The following is a 19,188-nucleotide window of genomic DNA, read 5'->3' on the forward strand; positions in this document are numbered from 1 at the left end:
CATAAGAAAGTTTTTTGTTCCTCTCTCTCAGAGATTTGCATCCCTTTTACCTTTAGGGCCACTCATTGACAAAAGGTACTCACATGACCGCTATATACAGACATGCTCTTAGGTAGGTCAGAGATTGGGAAAGTAGACGATTTTTAATAATAATAATAATAATAATAATAATAATAATTATTATTATTATTATTATTATTATAACAATTAGGTTTACAACTAGGGTCCCATCTCTTTATCTTGTATGAGAGGCCCGCTAGTCAGCTAAGCCATTGGTGTTCCTCATTCTGTGTTTCTCTCTCTTTCTGTGTCGTGTGGTTGTTTGTTTTGGGGTATTAGGCTTTTATATTAAACCTTTACATTATATAATCTTTTTCTTTTTTTACGAGATTTTCTTTTGGAAAAGAAAAGAAACTGCTTTCCTCTTATGTATGTTTTTTACCATTCACCTTGTTTGAACTGCTTAGGTAAGATGATTTTGTAACTTTTATGTCATCCATTGCCATCACGATAATAAAATGGTAAGTCTTAACAATTTATTTTATTCTCTTATTTGCAGTTTGCCACACTGATATATTTGTAACAAAATTCAGGTTTGGTCCAACGCCTTTCGAATGTGCAACCAACCCAAGCGCTGAGCTTTTTGGGTTGCCTGCTATTGCAGGAAAGGGAGAATTGCAGGTGGTAATGCACTTTTGGAGTCGTGTATACAAACAAAAATTTTTGCGGTACATTCCGGCACAAACGATTGCCATAGGTTTTGTTCCGAAATTCCAAGTTTGGAGGCTGCCGCTTCTCCAGCCCCCCCATTTTAAAACCTTATAACTTCATACCGGAAGTGGTACAAACGAAAATTTTTGCGGTACATTCCGGCACAAACGTAGCAGAAACAATTAGCATAGTTTTTGTTTCGAAATTCCAAGGTTGCAGGCTTCTGTTTCTGCAGCCCCTCCACTTCAAAACCTTTATAACTTTGTACCGGAAGTGGTACAAACAAAAATTTTTGCGGTACATTCCGGCTCAAACGTAGCACAAACGATTGCCATAGTTTTTGTTTCGAAATTCCAAGTTTTAAGGCTGCCGTTTCTCCAGCCCTCCCACTTTAAAACCTTATAACTTCATACCGGAAGTGGTACAAACGAAAATTTTTGCGGTACATTCAGGCACAAACGTAGCACAAACGATTGGCATAGGTTTTGTTTTGAAATTCCTAGTTTGGAGGCTGCCGCTTCTCCAGCCCCCCCCCCCCACTTTAAAACCCTTATAACTTCGTACCGGAAGTGGAACAAACGAAACTTTTTGCGGTACATTCCGGCAGAAACGTAGCACAAACGAATGCCATAGTTTTTGTTTCGAAATTCCAAGTTTTGAGGCTGCCGTTTCTCCAGCCCCCCCACTTTAAAACCCTTATAACTTCGTACCGGAAGTGGTACAAACGAAAATGTTTACGGTACATTCAGGCACAAACGTAGCACAAACGATTGGCATAGGTTTTGTTTTGAAATTCCTAGGTGGGGGGCTGCCGTTTCCCCAGCCCCCCACTTTAAAACCCTTATAACTTCGTACCGGAAGTGGTACAAACGAAAATTTTTGCGGTACATTCCGGCACAAACGTAGCACAAACGATTGCCATAGGTTTCGTTTCGAAATTCCAAGGTGGGGGGCTGCCGTTTCCCCAGCCCCCCCACTTTAAAACCCTTATAACTTCGTACCGGAAGTGGTACAAACGAAAATTTTTGCGGTACATTCCGGCACAAACGTAGCACAAACGATTGGCATAGGTTTTTTTTCGAAACTCCAATTTGGGGGGGGCTGGCGAAATGCACCTCTACTTACCCTGCCATTTCTGACATCACCGCCGTAATTCTTGCATGCTGATTGTCCTACAGTAGTTCCTCTAGATGTTACATGGTTCAAATCACCATTACCAGTTGCTTGGTCGAACTAGAAAAGAAAAAAAAAATATTTTTAAGTGGTATATGATCTATCTATGATGGTAGAACAATTATTATGTTGATTTCTTGATTTGATCACGCAAGTCAAACATGTCAGTGAAGTCAATACTATAAACATTTGTCTAATTCTAAGAAGCAAAGAGTTCATAAGTACACAATATATGGAGTTTATCATTGGATCAAATTTTTGCTTGCTCTTGCGGCTAAATGAACCAGTAAGGATTTCACCTCGTATTAACAACTCACGCAAACAAAGCTGTACTCAGAATATAAAACTGTGGGGAATGTTATTGTCTTAAAAAAAAAAAAAAAAAAAAAGAATAAACATTCATCAAAGATACTTACAATTACTTAATAAAATTCTGTCCAGTCTACATTTCAGAATTTCAGAAGGGATGATCTAATCCTTAGCACAGTGGCGGATATAGCCCGCGCCCCCCAGTTTTTTTAGTGACAAAAATAATGGAAGCCGTTTATAGTAAGCGTTGCCTTTTATTCTTTATTGAAAAAGTTTTGAAATATTAGATATAGTTTCAGTTGCAGTTTTTCTGTTACGGAATGTCTAAAACAATACTAGAGGTCCACAATGTCAACGTTCAACCTAGCCATAATATCCAACGGGAGAGAGTTAAGTTGAAAACTTGTACATGATCCATGAGAAATTGTAAACTCATGATTTACATTAGTGTGGGTTCTACCTGCCCCCCCCCCGAAGCTTTTACCTTCTAGATCCGCCACTGCTTTGATATTTTTGTTAGTACAGCCTTGTTCATACGGCCCCAATGTGTGTGTGTGTGTGTGTGTTTTTCGATTAATTATTTCGTCTGTAAGTATGCATTGTATTCAACAAATGCATCAGTATTTTCAGCACTTGCAACATACTCTTTTGAGATACTACTGAACCATTTGTCAGATTCTTGGAGGCCATTGTAATACTCACCTCTTGTTCATATCTGCCAGCGCATTCATTAATCTTTGAGCAACTACTAATCTCAGAATCAGGAAGTACAGCCACTGGCCTCTCTTTATTCACGTCATTTTCGAAGTAAGCTGCGCATTCACATTTCTCTGCACTGAAAGTTAAACCAAAAGAATACTTGAGCCAAAGTAAAAATTTAAAAAAAAAAAAAAAAGTATTATCTAAAGCAAACGCCAAAAATATAGGCGGGTTGCGCGCGCAACAAAAAGTGGGTGGAGAGAGCAACAGCCAACTAGCAACCTACGCACTTGCCACATTTACATTTATCTTGCTCAGTCACTGTCAAAACCATGGTCAAGGTTTCATGTTTCGCGCGCATGTTGAAGATTGGTTACAGCAGAACGCAGGCTTGAGCTGTGGCTAGGTAAACGACTGTTGTCTGCTTACTCCTGTAACAGGAGGGGAAGGAGGTGGCACATGACAAGGGAGAATTGACAACAGCGAGCTGTAAGGTGCGCGCGCAACCCGCTTATATTTTTGGTGTTTGCTTTAGTTACTTATTTTTTTATGGTTAGCAATCAGTGATGATAGCCGAAGTTGAATGCGACATTGTTAAATAGTGCTTTAGAAAAAAACTATTAAGCGTTTTGTTTTATATTATTCTTTCTCGTGTGTTTTTAGCTCTAACTTATGTATGAGAAATATATTGATCTTATTTCCTACTTCATTTTATATCCTATTAGTCCGAACACATTAATTAGTACTTGTCAAGTCCAAACTCTTTTTCAATCAATATTTTTAATCTAACTTGAGATTTTTTTTTTGGGGGGGGGGGAGTCAGACAAGGATATAGTATGTTGGCCCACTTATTCAACATTCACAGTTAACGTTTAATGAAGGAAGTACGTAATGGGAATTGGGCAATTTAAGATTGGAGGGCAGATCATTAACAAGATCAGGTATCGGGATGATACAGTTATTATAGCTAGAACCGTAAAATGACTGCAACAGATGATTGACAAAATAATTGACACTGGGAAACTATATGGAATAGAAATCAACATCGAAAAGTGGAAAGTCAAACGTGCTATTATGGGTCAGAATATAACTAACAGAACTTAAATAGGTCGAGAATTTCAAGTATCTGGTAATTGTTTTGACGAGAGACGCTTACTATACCAAAGAGATCAGGTCAAGAGTTGCTATAGCCAAAGAAGCATTCAACAAGAAAAGATCACTCTTAATAAGCAGGCTCTTAATATTGTACTAGGGAAGAAGTTAGTCAAGTGCTATATATAGAACATTAGACTGTATGGTTTACAGATTTGGACATTAAGGAAGTTAGAGAAGAAATATTTAGAGAGCTTCGAAATGTGGTGTTGGAGGAAGATGGAGAAGATAAAATAGACAGAGAGAGAGTAACAAATGATGTTTTGAAATGGATAGGAAAGAAGAGAACGCTTCTAGCCAGTATCCTTCGTAGAAACACCAATTGGATTGGATACATCTTGCAAAGAAATGGTATTCTTCATACCGCCATAGGAGGAAGGATGGAAGGAAAGCGAGGAATAAGAAGACAAAGAACGCAACTGATCGATAATTTGAATAATAGAAGAAAATATTGGGAATTAAAAGAGGAAGTTGCAAATTAAGAAACATTTCCTGGTCCAAACCTAAATTTAAAAAAAATTACTCCCAGGACCTGCCGAAAGGCAGAATACTTACTACTACTACTACTACTACTACTACTACTACTAATAATAATAATAATAATAATAATAATAATAATAATAATAATAATAATAATAATAATAATCTTGTTCACTTAAACCATAGGTTAGAGGGCTACATGGAAATTTTAAAACTTTTCTCTCCTTTGCGAGAGCTGTTTTGTACTTTGATAAGGCCTCTTCTTTGTAACTGCATCTAGATATTCTATCCTTCGTCTTCCTCTTCCTGGTTTTCCTTCTACCATTCCCTCTATCAGCACGGTGATGCACTTGGAATGCTCAATAAGATGGCCAACCATGCTGTTCCTTCTTTTTCCTATTATCTTCATGACCTCTCCTCCTTCATTAGCTTCCTTTACTACGTCTTCATTCCTTTTCTTTTTGCTCCGTAATATGCGCAGCATTCTGCGCCAACACCACATTTCAAATGCTTCTTGATTCGATATTTCAGCTTTTCTCAGTGTCTATGTCTCTGATCCATAAAGCGCCACGCTCTATACCAGGGTCTTAATAAATTGTTTACGAACGTCCAACGACATATTTCTTGATGTTAGCAGTCCTCTTTTCCGATTAAATGCTTGTTTAGCCTGAGTAATTCTGGAACTTACTTCTTTTTCACTTCTTCCGTCCAAGGATATTAGACTTCCTAAATAGAGGAACGTCTTAACGTCTTCGGTTTTCTTTCGTCTAGCCATACGTTTGCCTCTTCTTGTCCTGCTCTTGTGCATTTTATCACTTGGGTTTTCTTATTTATCTTCATTTTTAATTTTTTTTTTTTTTTTTCAGTTGGTCGTTCAAGTTTGAAAGTGCTTAATGCAAGTCCTTTTCCTTCTCCGCTATCAATGCTATGTCATCAGCAAATTTTTATTGTGCTGAAAACTGACCATTTACTTTTAATCATTTCTCGTTTTTATCAAATAATTAATTCTGTCATAGCCTCTTCTATATAGACGTTGAACAGGAGAGGTGAAAGTTCACATCCTTGCATTACTCCTTTACTTATTTTTGCTTCCTTCTGATCTCTTCCTATAGCGACTGTCTGGTTCCTGTAAGGTTGATATATTATTCTTCTGTCTCTGTAGTCCACTTTTAGATTCTTCAACGCTCTGAACATGATATTCCAATCTACTTTGTCAAAAGCTTTTTCTGTATTCACAAATTCTATCATAATTGGTTTGTTTATTCTGATGTGCTGTTTCATGATCAACCGTAGATAAGTGTTGGCTTCCTTTGTTCCTCTTTTCCTCATGAATTCAAACTGGTCCTCCGATAGTCGTTCTTCGATTTTCTCTTCCATTTGTTATGCGAATAATAATAATAATAATAATAATAATAATAATAATAATAATAATAATAATAATAATAATAATAATAATAATAATAATAATAATAATAATAAACTACAATGTCTCTTTAGAAAAAGTATACGTTAGCAACAGTGTTAGGAAAATTGTAACAAGACACTTTATTCCATTCGGGTTTCTTTTCGGTACAGATAGTGCTTCCCGTTCCTTCTTTCTATTCTTTAATAATAAACTCATCCCGTGAAGTCACAAAAATAACTCTGTTCTTTAAAATTGCTGTCCTCCTTAGAACTCAAGTACGTATACCATTGGTAGATCTAGCCCGGGATCGAGGGGGCTTAGGCCCCCATTTCCTCGACTGAAAAAAATAATTTAACCCATTATTTATATATTTTCCAAAGGTTATTGTAAACTTATAATATACATATCATTGTGTCAGTTCTGGCTGCTCCTCCAGTTTTTACCTTCTAGATCTACCTCTAAAGTACACAAAGATAAATATGATCTAATTTGCTGATTCTGAGTCGTTCAGCTAATTTGGCTAAGAAAAGGGGAAAAAGAAAAACTAAGAATTTTATGTTAAATGAAAATTAAAACTTTCTTTTACAAGACTTGAGGAACATCTTAAGCAGTATTACAGAGGAAAACTTACCTGGCATACTCAAAGATGCAGAAAAGTACAATAGCCCAGACGCACTTCATGGTGGTGAGGTAATTTCGACTTTTATCTGGAAGGAAATTTGAAAGAACAACTCTATCAGTACCCAGATGTTGTACAGCAACTTTTTTTTGGTAAAAAAAAAAGTAAAATAATATCCTATCATTATTCCTTGTAAGTTAAATCATTGAGTAATAGGGTTGTTTTAGGTTGAAAATCAAACAAATGTACTGTGTTCATATTCTTTATTTGAGTTTAGCGTCCGGGTCAACAATATAATAAATAAAATAAAATGAAATATTTTAGTTTAACGCCCCATGATTATCTCCTTTAGGCCAAGGAAGGCGATGATTAAAACAAATGAATGATGGAAGAATTGATGGAATGAGAAAGTGGGAGGAAACAGGAGTACCTCGAGAAAACTCACGGATACAATGTTGTCTACCACAAACTTAGTTGGCCGGGGTTCGAACCAGAGACCCCAAGCACCGGAGGTAAGCGCTCTACCACTGAGCCGTCATACCCTCCCCCAGCAATATAGTGTTCGTGAAGGCAAACAGAAACACTATATGGAATCTGAGAAAGTATAATGTTAAATATATGTAAAATTCCGCATATCATACTCAAAATTTCACCCGTGAAGCGTTTCCATTTATTGCTTTGCAGAATTTAACGACATTTACGACTAAAAGTAATAATATATGTTCTTTCTACACAATATTCATCCGGCATTACTTTTTTAAAAAAAAAAAAGTTTTAGAAATGTTTTCATTATTGAAATAGGTAATAATCTTTAATTACGAAAGAGCTATTTCATAATACCTGTTTCAGTGTTTAATAGGCTCTTATTATTACATAACATTAATCCAGTTGCTCTTTCTGTTTGGGTTATATTTTGAAATCAACTCTACATTCACTTCTACGGTTCCGTATTTCTATGAATTCTGTAAGTATGTTTATATCAAATGAAAATTCATTATTCCCCCTAACTTCCTACCAAGATTTAATTATGTGTATGTTAATTACGTAAAAAGTAAAATTTTTGAGAAATTCAATTGAATTGTAAAATATCAAAATGATCGTAAGTGATGAAGTCCTTATCCAGCACAAGATACTATCCAGGACTACTTGTTTTGAGAAACGGAATGGAATATTAAATTTAACGTTCTACAATTACGTCATTTCGGCTAAAAGGAGACAGGTGTCTAATGAAGGTGAATGATTATAAAAGAAAGAACTGGTAGTATGAGAATGTGGAAGAAAATGGGAGAATCCAAGAAAAACTCACGGACACGATGTTATCGACACTGAGAAAAAATGTAGGTGGCGTATATAAAAAGGTGGGTTTCATGCGTAATTCCTGTAGTTTTTGGACTTAACGTACAGCAGACGTATAACTAAAAACGCATGCTTTATAATACCTTCTGTATAAGTGTTTCATCTGTACGTACTTTCCGTATGAAACAATATAGGCAGTTAGGATCTCACATACAAATTTACGTATATAACATACAACTGACGAAGGTAACATACATATATGTATGTAATATAAGGAAGACTGTTAGATATCAGACATCCTGCAACGGCATGGTGTAACATCTAAGGGCAGTGCCTATGTAACATACAGATAACGTATGCTCCGTTCTGATTTCTGTCGTTAGCAAGAGGTTTCCGTATATTTGTACAATATACCGTTGTCCCGAGAACGAATTTTTCTCAGTGCAGGTAACATGAGATCGAACAATTGAAGCATCCTACGAATGATAAGCATGTATCACTGGGCCATCGTGCTCTCAATACTAGTTATGTTTCAGTATCATCATAAACACGTAGTCAAGAAGCGAAAAGCTCTAATTTGAAAAATGAAATGAAATTTTTGAGTTTTACGTCCCACGATTATGCCGGCTAGCCTAAAGGAGACGGTGAAGATGAGAAATGAATGAAATGATGGAATCAAGAAAGTGGGAGGAGATGGGCGAACCCCGAGGAAACCCACGCACACGGTGTTTGTCCACCACAAAGTTTACTTGGCGGGAGCAGGGTTTGAACCCGGGACCTCATGCGCCAGAGGTGAACGCTTTACCACTGAGCCACCGCGAGGCCCAAGCTCTAGTTTGATTTAAAAATAGCATTTGGTCGGACTAATAAACAACGTGCATAAGCCGCTATGATTTTTATAAAGAACAATCTTCTAAAACATATAAAAAGGGGAAGAATTGTTTTGGTTAAAAATCGTTGTATATACTATACAGAATTGCTTTTTAAACATTTTGTGCACTCGGGAAAGTGTACTATAATGTAATTATAATAAAAACACAAATAATATGAATACCTATTTTCTTTGGTTGAACTATTCAACTGCCTGTTTGGAGGATCTGATGTGTTAACAGAATGTCTTCAGTTATTTATATAATCGGAAACCATACGCGCAAATGCATTCGGCCACTCAACAGCAAGCATTGAAGAAAATGCACAAAATAAATATCAACTGCAATTCTTCCTTCATTGTCAAAAGCAACATATCAGTTTTGTGAACGATAGTTAAAAATGAAAACGAAAAAAGGACATTTGTCAACATAAGCTGTGAAACTCAATAAATTTTCTGTATACCTAGGTAGAGGAGAATTCTAGATTTCAGCTTTGAAATGGCATATGCTGTCGTCTGCTTTTATCAACTTCATAAGACATTGTCCAAACAACATTATCGTAAGATTTATTAGGTGACGAAAATGAACTACTTTGAAAACAGTTCATATGCACAGTACTATACACAGGGGTGCCCACAAGGGGGGGGCTATGACGCAAACTGCGTCATTGAAATACTAGGGGGGGGGTAAAAATCTATATAAATATGCTTGAGGGTGTGTAAAAATTAATCGAAAAGATTTTTTTTTCATGGAAGAACACCTACGGATAGACAATTGAGGGGGATGCATCATAGACATGAGGGGGGTGGGCACCACTGCTATACATCAAAAGTTCTATCATTTTTACTAACGTTATGTCAGAAAATCGTTCCGAACTATTTAATCATACAATTATTATATATATGTAAGTACAGAGCAAGGCCCTTAACATATTTTGTAATAATTAAAGAAAAACATTGCATATAAAATCTTAAACAAAAAACATATCTACCGATTCGTATTTAAAGTCTAATTGTGCTATTTTGAAATTCTAAACCAAATCGGAAGTATTTCTGTAGACCGAAAGTTAATTTTTATTGGAAAGTGTTACTTTTTGATAATAAATTCGATATTCCTACGAGAAAATAAGGAACTATTGCCTGAAACTTTTTTTTTTCTAGAATGCCTTCTATACTCCAAAACTTACATTGAAGACTTAATAAATAATAATAAGTAGCTTGATCATGACTGGTATTCACTCCTTCTAAATATTGGGAGAATTAATTTCGTTTAAAATATTAAATACGAAAATAAAGAAATTTTGCATATTCTATTACACTGTGAAACTTTCAACTTCCCTAACATACCATGGGAGACCTATTTAGACCGGAAATCAACATTTTAAAATAAGATAACGTTATTTTAGATTTAGATTTAGAACACTCGCAAGAAATGAAACATCTTTTATTTCTAACGTTCTTTTAAAATTGCCCTTTTTGGCCTTGAAATATTAAATGTATAACAAGAAGTTTTTCAGAAAGAGCTTGTTTTCAGTATCATACTAAGTAAACAATATGGAGGAAATGTTTAAATTCAAATTTTCTTATTTTCTTGAGTATATTCCAAATCTAAGGTAAAATAGTGTTAATAAAAATGACTTATGATCTAAATGGATTTTAGTTTGACATTCAGGAAGTTACAAATTTTCTGTTTAATAGATCACTCAATATTTAGTTATCATAGTATTCATTTATTTATTAACAAAGTTTACTTTCTTAAGCTCAGAAGGATCCAAATCACAATAAAGAGATTAAGAAAATGAAGCTTCTTACAACGTGTTAAAAACAAGAATTTTATTAATTACACTAGTTAACAAATTTAAACTTTTTGTTTGTTACATGAGAAAAATCACCTGATCTTAAAGGAACTTTTTGCGCTGAATTCGAATATGCACTCGGTTTCTCTCCATCACGTACAGTTTTCCCGTAACAGAGGGATTTTCGGGAAATTCCCTCAAAAATTTCCCTTTTTCAGATATTTTATTCCCCTAGCTCCTGTCTCCTTACATATAGTAACATAGAAATTATACCTAAGTATACCTTGATTTATATTTAATAAACCCTAAAAGTTTCGTAAAAATCGCTTTGTTCTTTCTAGAGAAATAAATATATTTGTATGTATACTGTGTGCACTGTTTATTGCACCTGATAGTAATGCTTTCAGACCCCTGAGTTGGGGTAAAAACGATTTGCTTTATTACTACAAACACAGACATAAAAATGAATATTTACAATAGTCAACAACACACTTGTATTGCTCTCTGTAAATTAGAAACGTGTATAAAAATAGAATGTACTTCCAACGTATATTCTTTTTAAGCGTACAGTATATGTATATCTTATTACATATATATACAATTCTCCAAGTTTTTTCGTTTTGTTCATGAAATGGTTATCAATATTTGTTATCAAATGTAACAGAATGCAAAAGAAAGAAAGAATGGAATACAGACTCATTGTTGACAACAATGAACTAATGCAGTCTGAATTTTCCACTACGGTATCGTTTCCCCCCTCCCCCCGCGCATTTCTTTCTTTCTTGTGTTCTTGACACTTGGTGAGGGAGTTTTGTACATTTTTATATTGACGTGTGGTTTAACACTACTTCACTTTCAAAGTTTTCTTTGCTGCTAAGAGTGCTTTTATGTTTGATCTTAACGGCATTATACCCAACTAAGACCAGAAGTTTAGTTTGTGATCAGTACAATGGCGTCAAGAGGACGGCGTTCGTGTGTTAACTCACCAAATAGTTTTTGTTATGTGTGTGGCCAGTTTGTAGTTAAAGGACAGTGTAGATCCATTACGCCATCGGTGAAACTAGCATATTATATATATTTCGGATGTCGTGTGGGAGATCAGGACAAAACTTGGGCACCCAGCATAATTTGTGCGTCGTGCTACGTCACTTTACTTGCATGGGCCAAAGGGAAACGGAGGTTCATGAAATTTGCTGTACCAATGGTGTGGAGAGAACCCACCAACCATCTGGATGATTGTTATTTTTGTCTCACAGTAGTTAAGGGACATTCTAAAGAAAGCAAATACACAATAAGTTATCCCAACGTTAAATCTGCAATTAGACCTATTCCACACGGGAATGAACTTCCACTTCCCGAGCCCCCTACCAACTGGGAAGAGATATGACCAAAAGACTCTGATGATGATCATGACCTTGATGAACCATCGACATCAACATGTACATCCAAGGATCCAACGTTCATCCCTGACTGTGTTCGCGAGCCACATTTCATCCGGCAATGTGAACTTAATGACCTAGTCCGTGATTTGCACCTGACAAAACAAGAGGCGGAACTTCTGGGATCAAGGCTCCAGCAGTGGAACTTATTGGATGCAGAAACGAACATATCAGTGTACAGGAAAAGGCATGTTCAATTTTCAAGCTATTTCTCAATGCAAGATAATGTGTGCGTATGTACGGATATAAATGGGTTGATGGCGGAGCTAGGAATTCCTTACGTTCCAGAAGAATGGAGGTTATTTATCGACGCGTCAAAGGTCAGCCTTAAAGCTGTCCTTTTACATAATGGAAATAAAAAACCTTCTATACCACTTGCGCACTCAGTGAAGATTAAGGAATCCTATGACACCATGTCAACTTTGCTAAATCTTATAAATTACAAGGACCATTGTTGGCAAATATGTTGTGATCTCAAGGTAGTTGGTATTTTATTAGGACTGCAGTGCGGTTACACGAAGTACCAATGTTTTTTATGTTTATGGGATAGCCGAGCTGATGACAAACATTATGAAGTGAAGGAATGGGAACCTAGAGTGAATTACGTACCTGGAGAATGCAACGTCAAATACGCTCCTTTGGTAGATCCTAATAAGATATTACTACCGCCACTTCATATCAAGTTAGGACTTATGAAAAACTTTGTCAAAGCCATGGACACATCTGGTGAAGTTTCAAGTATTTGCGAGATAAGTTCCCTAACCTGAGTGATGCTAAGATTTCAGCGGGAGTGTTTATTGGTCCCCAAATTAGGAAATTAATGCTTGATGATAGCTTTGACAGCAAGTTAAACAGTGCTGAGCTAGCTGCCTGGACAGCATTTAAGTGTGTTGTGCGCAACTTTCTGGGCAATAACAAAGCTGAGAGTTACACAGAAATCGTACAGAACATGATACAGAAATACAAAGAGTTGGTTTGTAGGATGTCTTTAAAAATCCACTTTTTGCACTCTCACCTCAGCTTCTTTCCTGCTAACCTAGGTGCTCTCAGCGACGAACAGGGGGAAAGATTCCACCAAGATATAATGGCAATGGAGAAAAGGTACCAGGGACGATGGGATCCTTCAATGATGGGGGACTATTGTTGGGGTCTTGTTAGAGAATGCAACATTTCTTACAAAAGAAGGAAGTAGTGTACGTTTTTGTAACCCAATGGAAGTTTCATATATTGTGATAGTTTTGATTGTCTTTTCATGACCTTTTGGTACATTTGTATTATTGTTTATTGTAAATTGTCACACTTGTAAATTATATTGTATTATATTTTATATATGTGTTTGTGGTAATAAAGCAAAACGTTTTACCTCAACTTAAGAATCTGAAAGCATTACTATAAGTTGCAATAAACAGTACACACAGTATACATACAAACATATTTATTTCTCTAGAAAGAATAAAGCGATTATTACGAAACTTGGAGGGTTTGTTAAATATGAATCAAAGTATACTTAGGTATAATTTCTATGTTAGTATATGCAAGGGGACAAGATCTTGGGGTGTAAAATAAACGAAAAGGGAAATTTTTGAGGGATTTTCCCGAAAATCCCTCTGTTAGGGAAAATCGTACGTGATGGAGAAAAACCGAGTGCATATTCGAATTCAGCGCAAAAAGTTCCTTTAAGAACAGGCATTTCCTTTTATGTAAGAAAACCTTTGTTAACTAGTGTTATCAAAAAAAAAAAAAAGGATCAAAAGATCGCGATCGTGGGCAATAATTTGTTCTTGAATCAGGGGTCACAAAAATTTTGAATGGGCCCTAAAACGAGTATTCGTATTTTCTACGGAATAAGTACATCATACTGATTTAAGTGATAGTTTGGGTTTGGCTACATTGTATGTAGTTCTCCAGATATAAGGCGTGCAAAAAATTTTGATTGAAATATATTGTTGGTTTTTGGATCAGGGGCCACAAATTTGTTGAACGGCCCCTAAATCAAGTTTTCGTATTTTCTAAGGCATAATCACATCATACTGAGTTAAGTGATAGTTTTGGTTTTGCTACATTGTATGTAGTTCTCCAGAAATAAGGCGTAAAATAAAAATTTTGATTGAAATTTGTAGATTGGATCTTTTGATTCAATGACTTAGAACACCGTTACTTCCATTGTCTCGTAGAAGGCATATAGGGATGAATAAAAACAATAATTGGTGCCGTGGCCATTAAAGTTCCTAGTACTTTGGGGAGGATTTTGCATCAATCGGCTCTTCTGAGAAGTAGCTAATTTCGAAACATATGCAACTTCTGATTGTCTGCAAGATGTGTCAGTAATCAGGCAGTAGCTTAAGTAAAAGTTCATCAGGGAAGATTCAACTTCCTAAGTTCATATATTTTCAGATGTTTGTATAAATAATTTAATATAGTAAATCTTTACTTTTAAGGTAATATATTGCTCAAGAAAAGGTTAAACCCCAAACGTACACTTGCAGGCAATATGAACAATTAACCTAGTGAATGGTGCATTTTTTAAAATTTAAAGGTAAATAAAGGATGATGTGTAGTATATATCGAACTCAAGTCATATATATATATATATATATATATATATATATATATATATATATATTAGAGATGGACAAAACAGGTTTTTATATAAACCGGAATCCGGTTTCTACAAAAACCGAAATCCGAAAAACCGACATTCGTTTTTTCTAAAACCGCGGTTCGGTTTTTTTTACCGAAACCGGTTTCGGTTTTCTCCAAAAACCGGTTCCATTTTCGCTGAACTGTTTTCGGTTTTCCCCAAAACCGGTTCTGTTTCTTCACCGAAATCGGTTTCGATTTTCCCCAAGTAGAGTTTCGTGTTCTCCGAAAACCAGATACGTTTACAACAAAAGCAATTTTGTTTTTAAACATATCGGTTTCGGTTTGCACTTTTTTTGTGAGAATTTCCAACGAAACACTATTCTGGTCAGAAAAAAGAACCAGTTTTGGAAAAACTGAAACCGGTTTCCATGAAAAATCGAACCAGTGTTTGGAGTAAACCGGAACTGATTTTGAAGAAAACCGAAACCGGATTCGGTAAAAAAAAACGAACCATATTATAGCTATTTATATTACAGCTTTTTACGTATCACTAGCTTCTAACTGAAGAAATTGAATGATAAGCGTTGCCTGCTATTGGGTATAAAAAACATAAAAGACATTTCGAGAATCATCTAGAAAATTGTATTCTGCAAGCAAGAAAGATAGAAATAGTTCCAGTGCTTTCATCTGACGAGCTGACGAGAAGAACCCATACTACTTCTGCAGAAAATATTCTTCGTTTGATAGAAGTAGCTTAATTTTTCCACTAGATGGAAGCATCAATTTAATTTTTTGATTTTAGTTTAGCATTTGACAATTTTTTAAATTTTCATAACCACCACGGACGGAGCCCCTGAGAACCTTTCTTAACGGGAATCGAAGCCTGATAGTCTATGACAAATACTGATTTGTTAACCATCCAGGCTCGAACCCAGAACACCAAGACAGGAGGAGGGGGCTAGATCATTTTTTGGGAGGTTGACTTGAGTTCACCTTGGAAACAACAAACAAATGAAAATTTCAGGAGAGGTTGAAGATGGTCGCCATCTCTTAGCTACGTGAACGATTATCTATAAACAAGCTCCAAAATATGTATGAAATTCCACAAGTCTAGAGGGACCAAATTTGCTGAATCCCGTTCGTATTTTATAATTATTTATTTGAAATACAAGTATAAAACGTACATACGTATTTGGCTATCACCTCGCAAGCTTGCTTTCACAGTAACATTTCAGAGGTAAATCAATTTGAAATATAGTTCAAGAATATTAATTTATTCCCTAAATGACTGAAAAAAAGTTTCGTAAAATTGCATCAGGTGTTATTGAATTCCGAAATTGCTAAGTGGATTCAGAAAGTATGTTATAGTTTATTCGTAATAATTTATATATTATCGTGGTTGAGCACACACAATGCTTTGAAAATCTTCTGCGAAGCCCTCTCGCCCTTGAAGCAAAATGAGCTAATTTGTTTCCTGTATTTACCAGAACGAATTAATTAACTGTGCTTATGTGGAGTTAGTGCAGCCCATAATCAGCACAGAGTTTTAGTTCTATCCTGTTCCCTTCCCTCCTGCACAACACACAGGGAAATTTGTGAAACGAGTTCACTCAGTCACGACACAAATGTGTTTACATTCTACGTAAGGAAAAAGACGGTTAAATACTGTTCTGTAGGGCAGGAGAATGCTCGAAAGGGGCAAGTCAGAATACGTGAACAGAAGATCACATCAAGGATCGTAACTTACGCTATGTTGCCAAACTTCTCATGAACATCAATCAGGGTTGTAGTCTCCACATTTAAATTCTAATAAAATATTTGTTCGGTCTTTCGTCATTGAGGTTCAAAAATAAATGTTCATAATTGTATTTTTAAATATTTTTCTTCGTATTGGTTGAGAAGTACATGACTTTATGACTACATTATAGAGAGACCCTTTCTCCAACAAGCGATTTACTAGTTTTCATGGATTCACATGGAGACCACGTTAGTTTTGACCTCACTGGTAATCACCATGCTAGCAGTTAGGGTGTTCCAAACTAAACTTCTGTTCACCCGCATCCGAGCGATTCACTGAGTCATTGTGGATTACGCCCGTTGTGAGAATATCTTTTTCATATCGTTGTCGCTACTGAAGGAGCACTGGCATATACGGCCAATGTAATTGATATTTCCCGGAACGACTACCTAGCACAGCGTTTCCCAACCGGTGTGCCGCGGCACACTGGTGTGCCGTGAATGGGCCGCTGGTGTGTCGCGGGGAAATCGAAACAAAATTATTAATTCTATAGAAATCAAATTGCAAGACATAAGGGAAAATGTATATTTGTATTTCACATTACTATGAATCTCTACTATGAATCTACAATTTTAAGTTTAATACCGTGTTACTTTTGTGTACAATTTTTATGTTGAAAAAAGTATTTGTTATCATTGTTGTGGCTATTGTTGCTCCTTTATTGTTGCACACTATTTCGTAATTTGAAATTTTAAAATATCATTCAATACTTTCGACAAAGCAAACATGCATACAAATTACCTACATTTGTGTTTTAAAAGTAAAAGAGATTTGTTTGTTCGTTCGTTATTTAGTGATCTATCTTCTTAGTGAAAGGTTGGATACGGTTTTCGAAAAGAAAGCGTAGTTTTGCAAACCTGAGTCCAACATTTCATTGAATTGTTTTCTATTTTTAAATTAGAATGAAAAGTAAGCTTAATGATTAACCACGGGGGGAAAACCAGTCATCGAGCTTTCTTCTCTGTAAGAACGATCATTAATCACAGAAAAAAAAAATACCACGGTATTTTATATTTACAAATAATAATATCTATGAGTGTGCCGCGAGAATTCAAGTTACACCCGTAGTGTGCCGCAAGTTGAAAAAGGTTGGGAAACGCTGACCTAGCATCTCACGGCCTAACTTCAAGTGTACGCTCAAAGTCATTTAACTGCAGAATAGGCGTTTGCTGGCATAGTTATGGCCATGGCAGGCAAAGTCTGTGATCCACACCTAACGAATTCGCAGTGTGATGTCGTACAACTGTAATGTAACTTTCAACACACCAATGTATATTTAAAACTTTTAAAATTAAAAATAAAAGGAAATGGCTGAGGTTCCATAAACAAATTCGCTTTCAAGGAAGTGAAATCTAAAAATGAAAGTGAAAATGACAAAATACAAAAACAAAATAAAAACTTATACAAGTAAAAAGCCAAAATCAGGGGTATTTAAACTAAACAAATAGTAAACAAAGGGTCAGTTATTTGGTCAGTCATTTTGACAGTTGGTCTGTCAGTCAAAACAGCATAGTTAGTTAACCACTAAATTTGGAACCTGGTCAGGATGGACCTCAGCCTATGCAATCAATTTATCCTGTAAGTACTTTCATTAATTATGCTAAAGAGGTGACCATAAGAAGCTCAGTGCATGGAGGTCTTCCTCCATAATAGGCTTAATTTGTTATCAATTATAATTCCTATGATTATTATTGTGTAACCTTCCTTCAATTCTATATAACTTGTTTCAATAATAATCAAGATGCATCTAAATTAGTATTTGTTCATTTTTACCGAGGACACTAGGACCATTCAATAGAACTATGTACGTCTAATTATAACAAATAATAAGCAATATCCTATAATTATTATTCAAATTAGTAACAAATCTCTTTATTTTAAAGTTACAAAACACAACTACACTGGTACACATGGCCCGACGACTTTCAATTTATTAGTAGCATGCCGTGTAAAGATACTAACGTCAATCTGAGCTTTACTTTGACGGAATCTGTGACTATTCTAACTTAATTTTATTTAGCATTCTTCTATAAAAAAATCCTCAGTTCATTCGACCATTTCTTCAAATAATTATCATTATGTATATTTACTTGCCCTTATATATAAATATCATTATGTATATTTACGAAGACACTTATGTGTCGGGTGGGGAGGATTGCGTGCTATAGTGAAATTTAGAGCTGTGTCGGTGGTAGTTCACTACCAGAAGGGCCACCCCTACCGAATTGGTCTAAATGGAGTAGCCAGACGAAGAGTGTTCTGGGAGAAGGCAGCAGTTCTCCAGTAGCCAAGTTGGCGGAAATCATAGTGATTGGTACGGCAACTTGGACATTAGTCCCAGGCGTGGTCAGAGTGACTTTAACGGCTGGGATACTGCGGGGTGGAAGGCAACGGGAAACCACCACTCTATTTTCCCTAGTTTGCTGGCAGCAAAAAGAGAACATATGAACAATAGTCTTTCGCAGGTGAAAATGTAGTTCCGGAGGTAAAATATCCCCCCATTCGGATCTCCGGGAGGGGAATGGCTTGGGAAGGACTATTGGACGAGAAAGTAATAATGGGGGGAAGACAAACAGAGAAAGAAAGACAAGGAAGAGCAAAAGGTTTAGGATAGGGACATGGAACGTACGTACTATGTTACAGGGAGGAAAATTAGAAAATCTTAAAGAAGAAATGAAACAAAATAATTTAGATTTGGTAGGCGTTTGTGAAGTTAGATGGGAAGGTAATGGGGTATTAAACAGCGAAGGATATAGAATGTTTTACTCAGGTAATGAAAAGGGCAGTCATAATGGCGTAGGAATAATTCTTGGAAAGCGCTTAAAGGAGAAGGTAGTGAAAGTAGAATTTATTGATGATA

This window comes from Thermobia domestica, chromosome 8, assembly GCF_964235325.1.
Source record: "Thermobia domestica chromosome 8, izTheDome1.hap1.1, whole genome shotgun sequence".
Lineage (NCBI taxonomy): Eukaryota > Metazoa > Arthropoda > Insecta > Zygentoma > Lepismatidae > Thermobia > Thermobia domestica.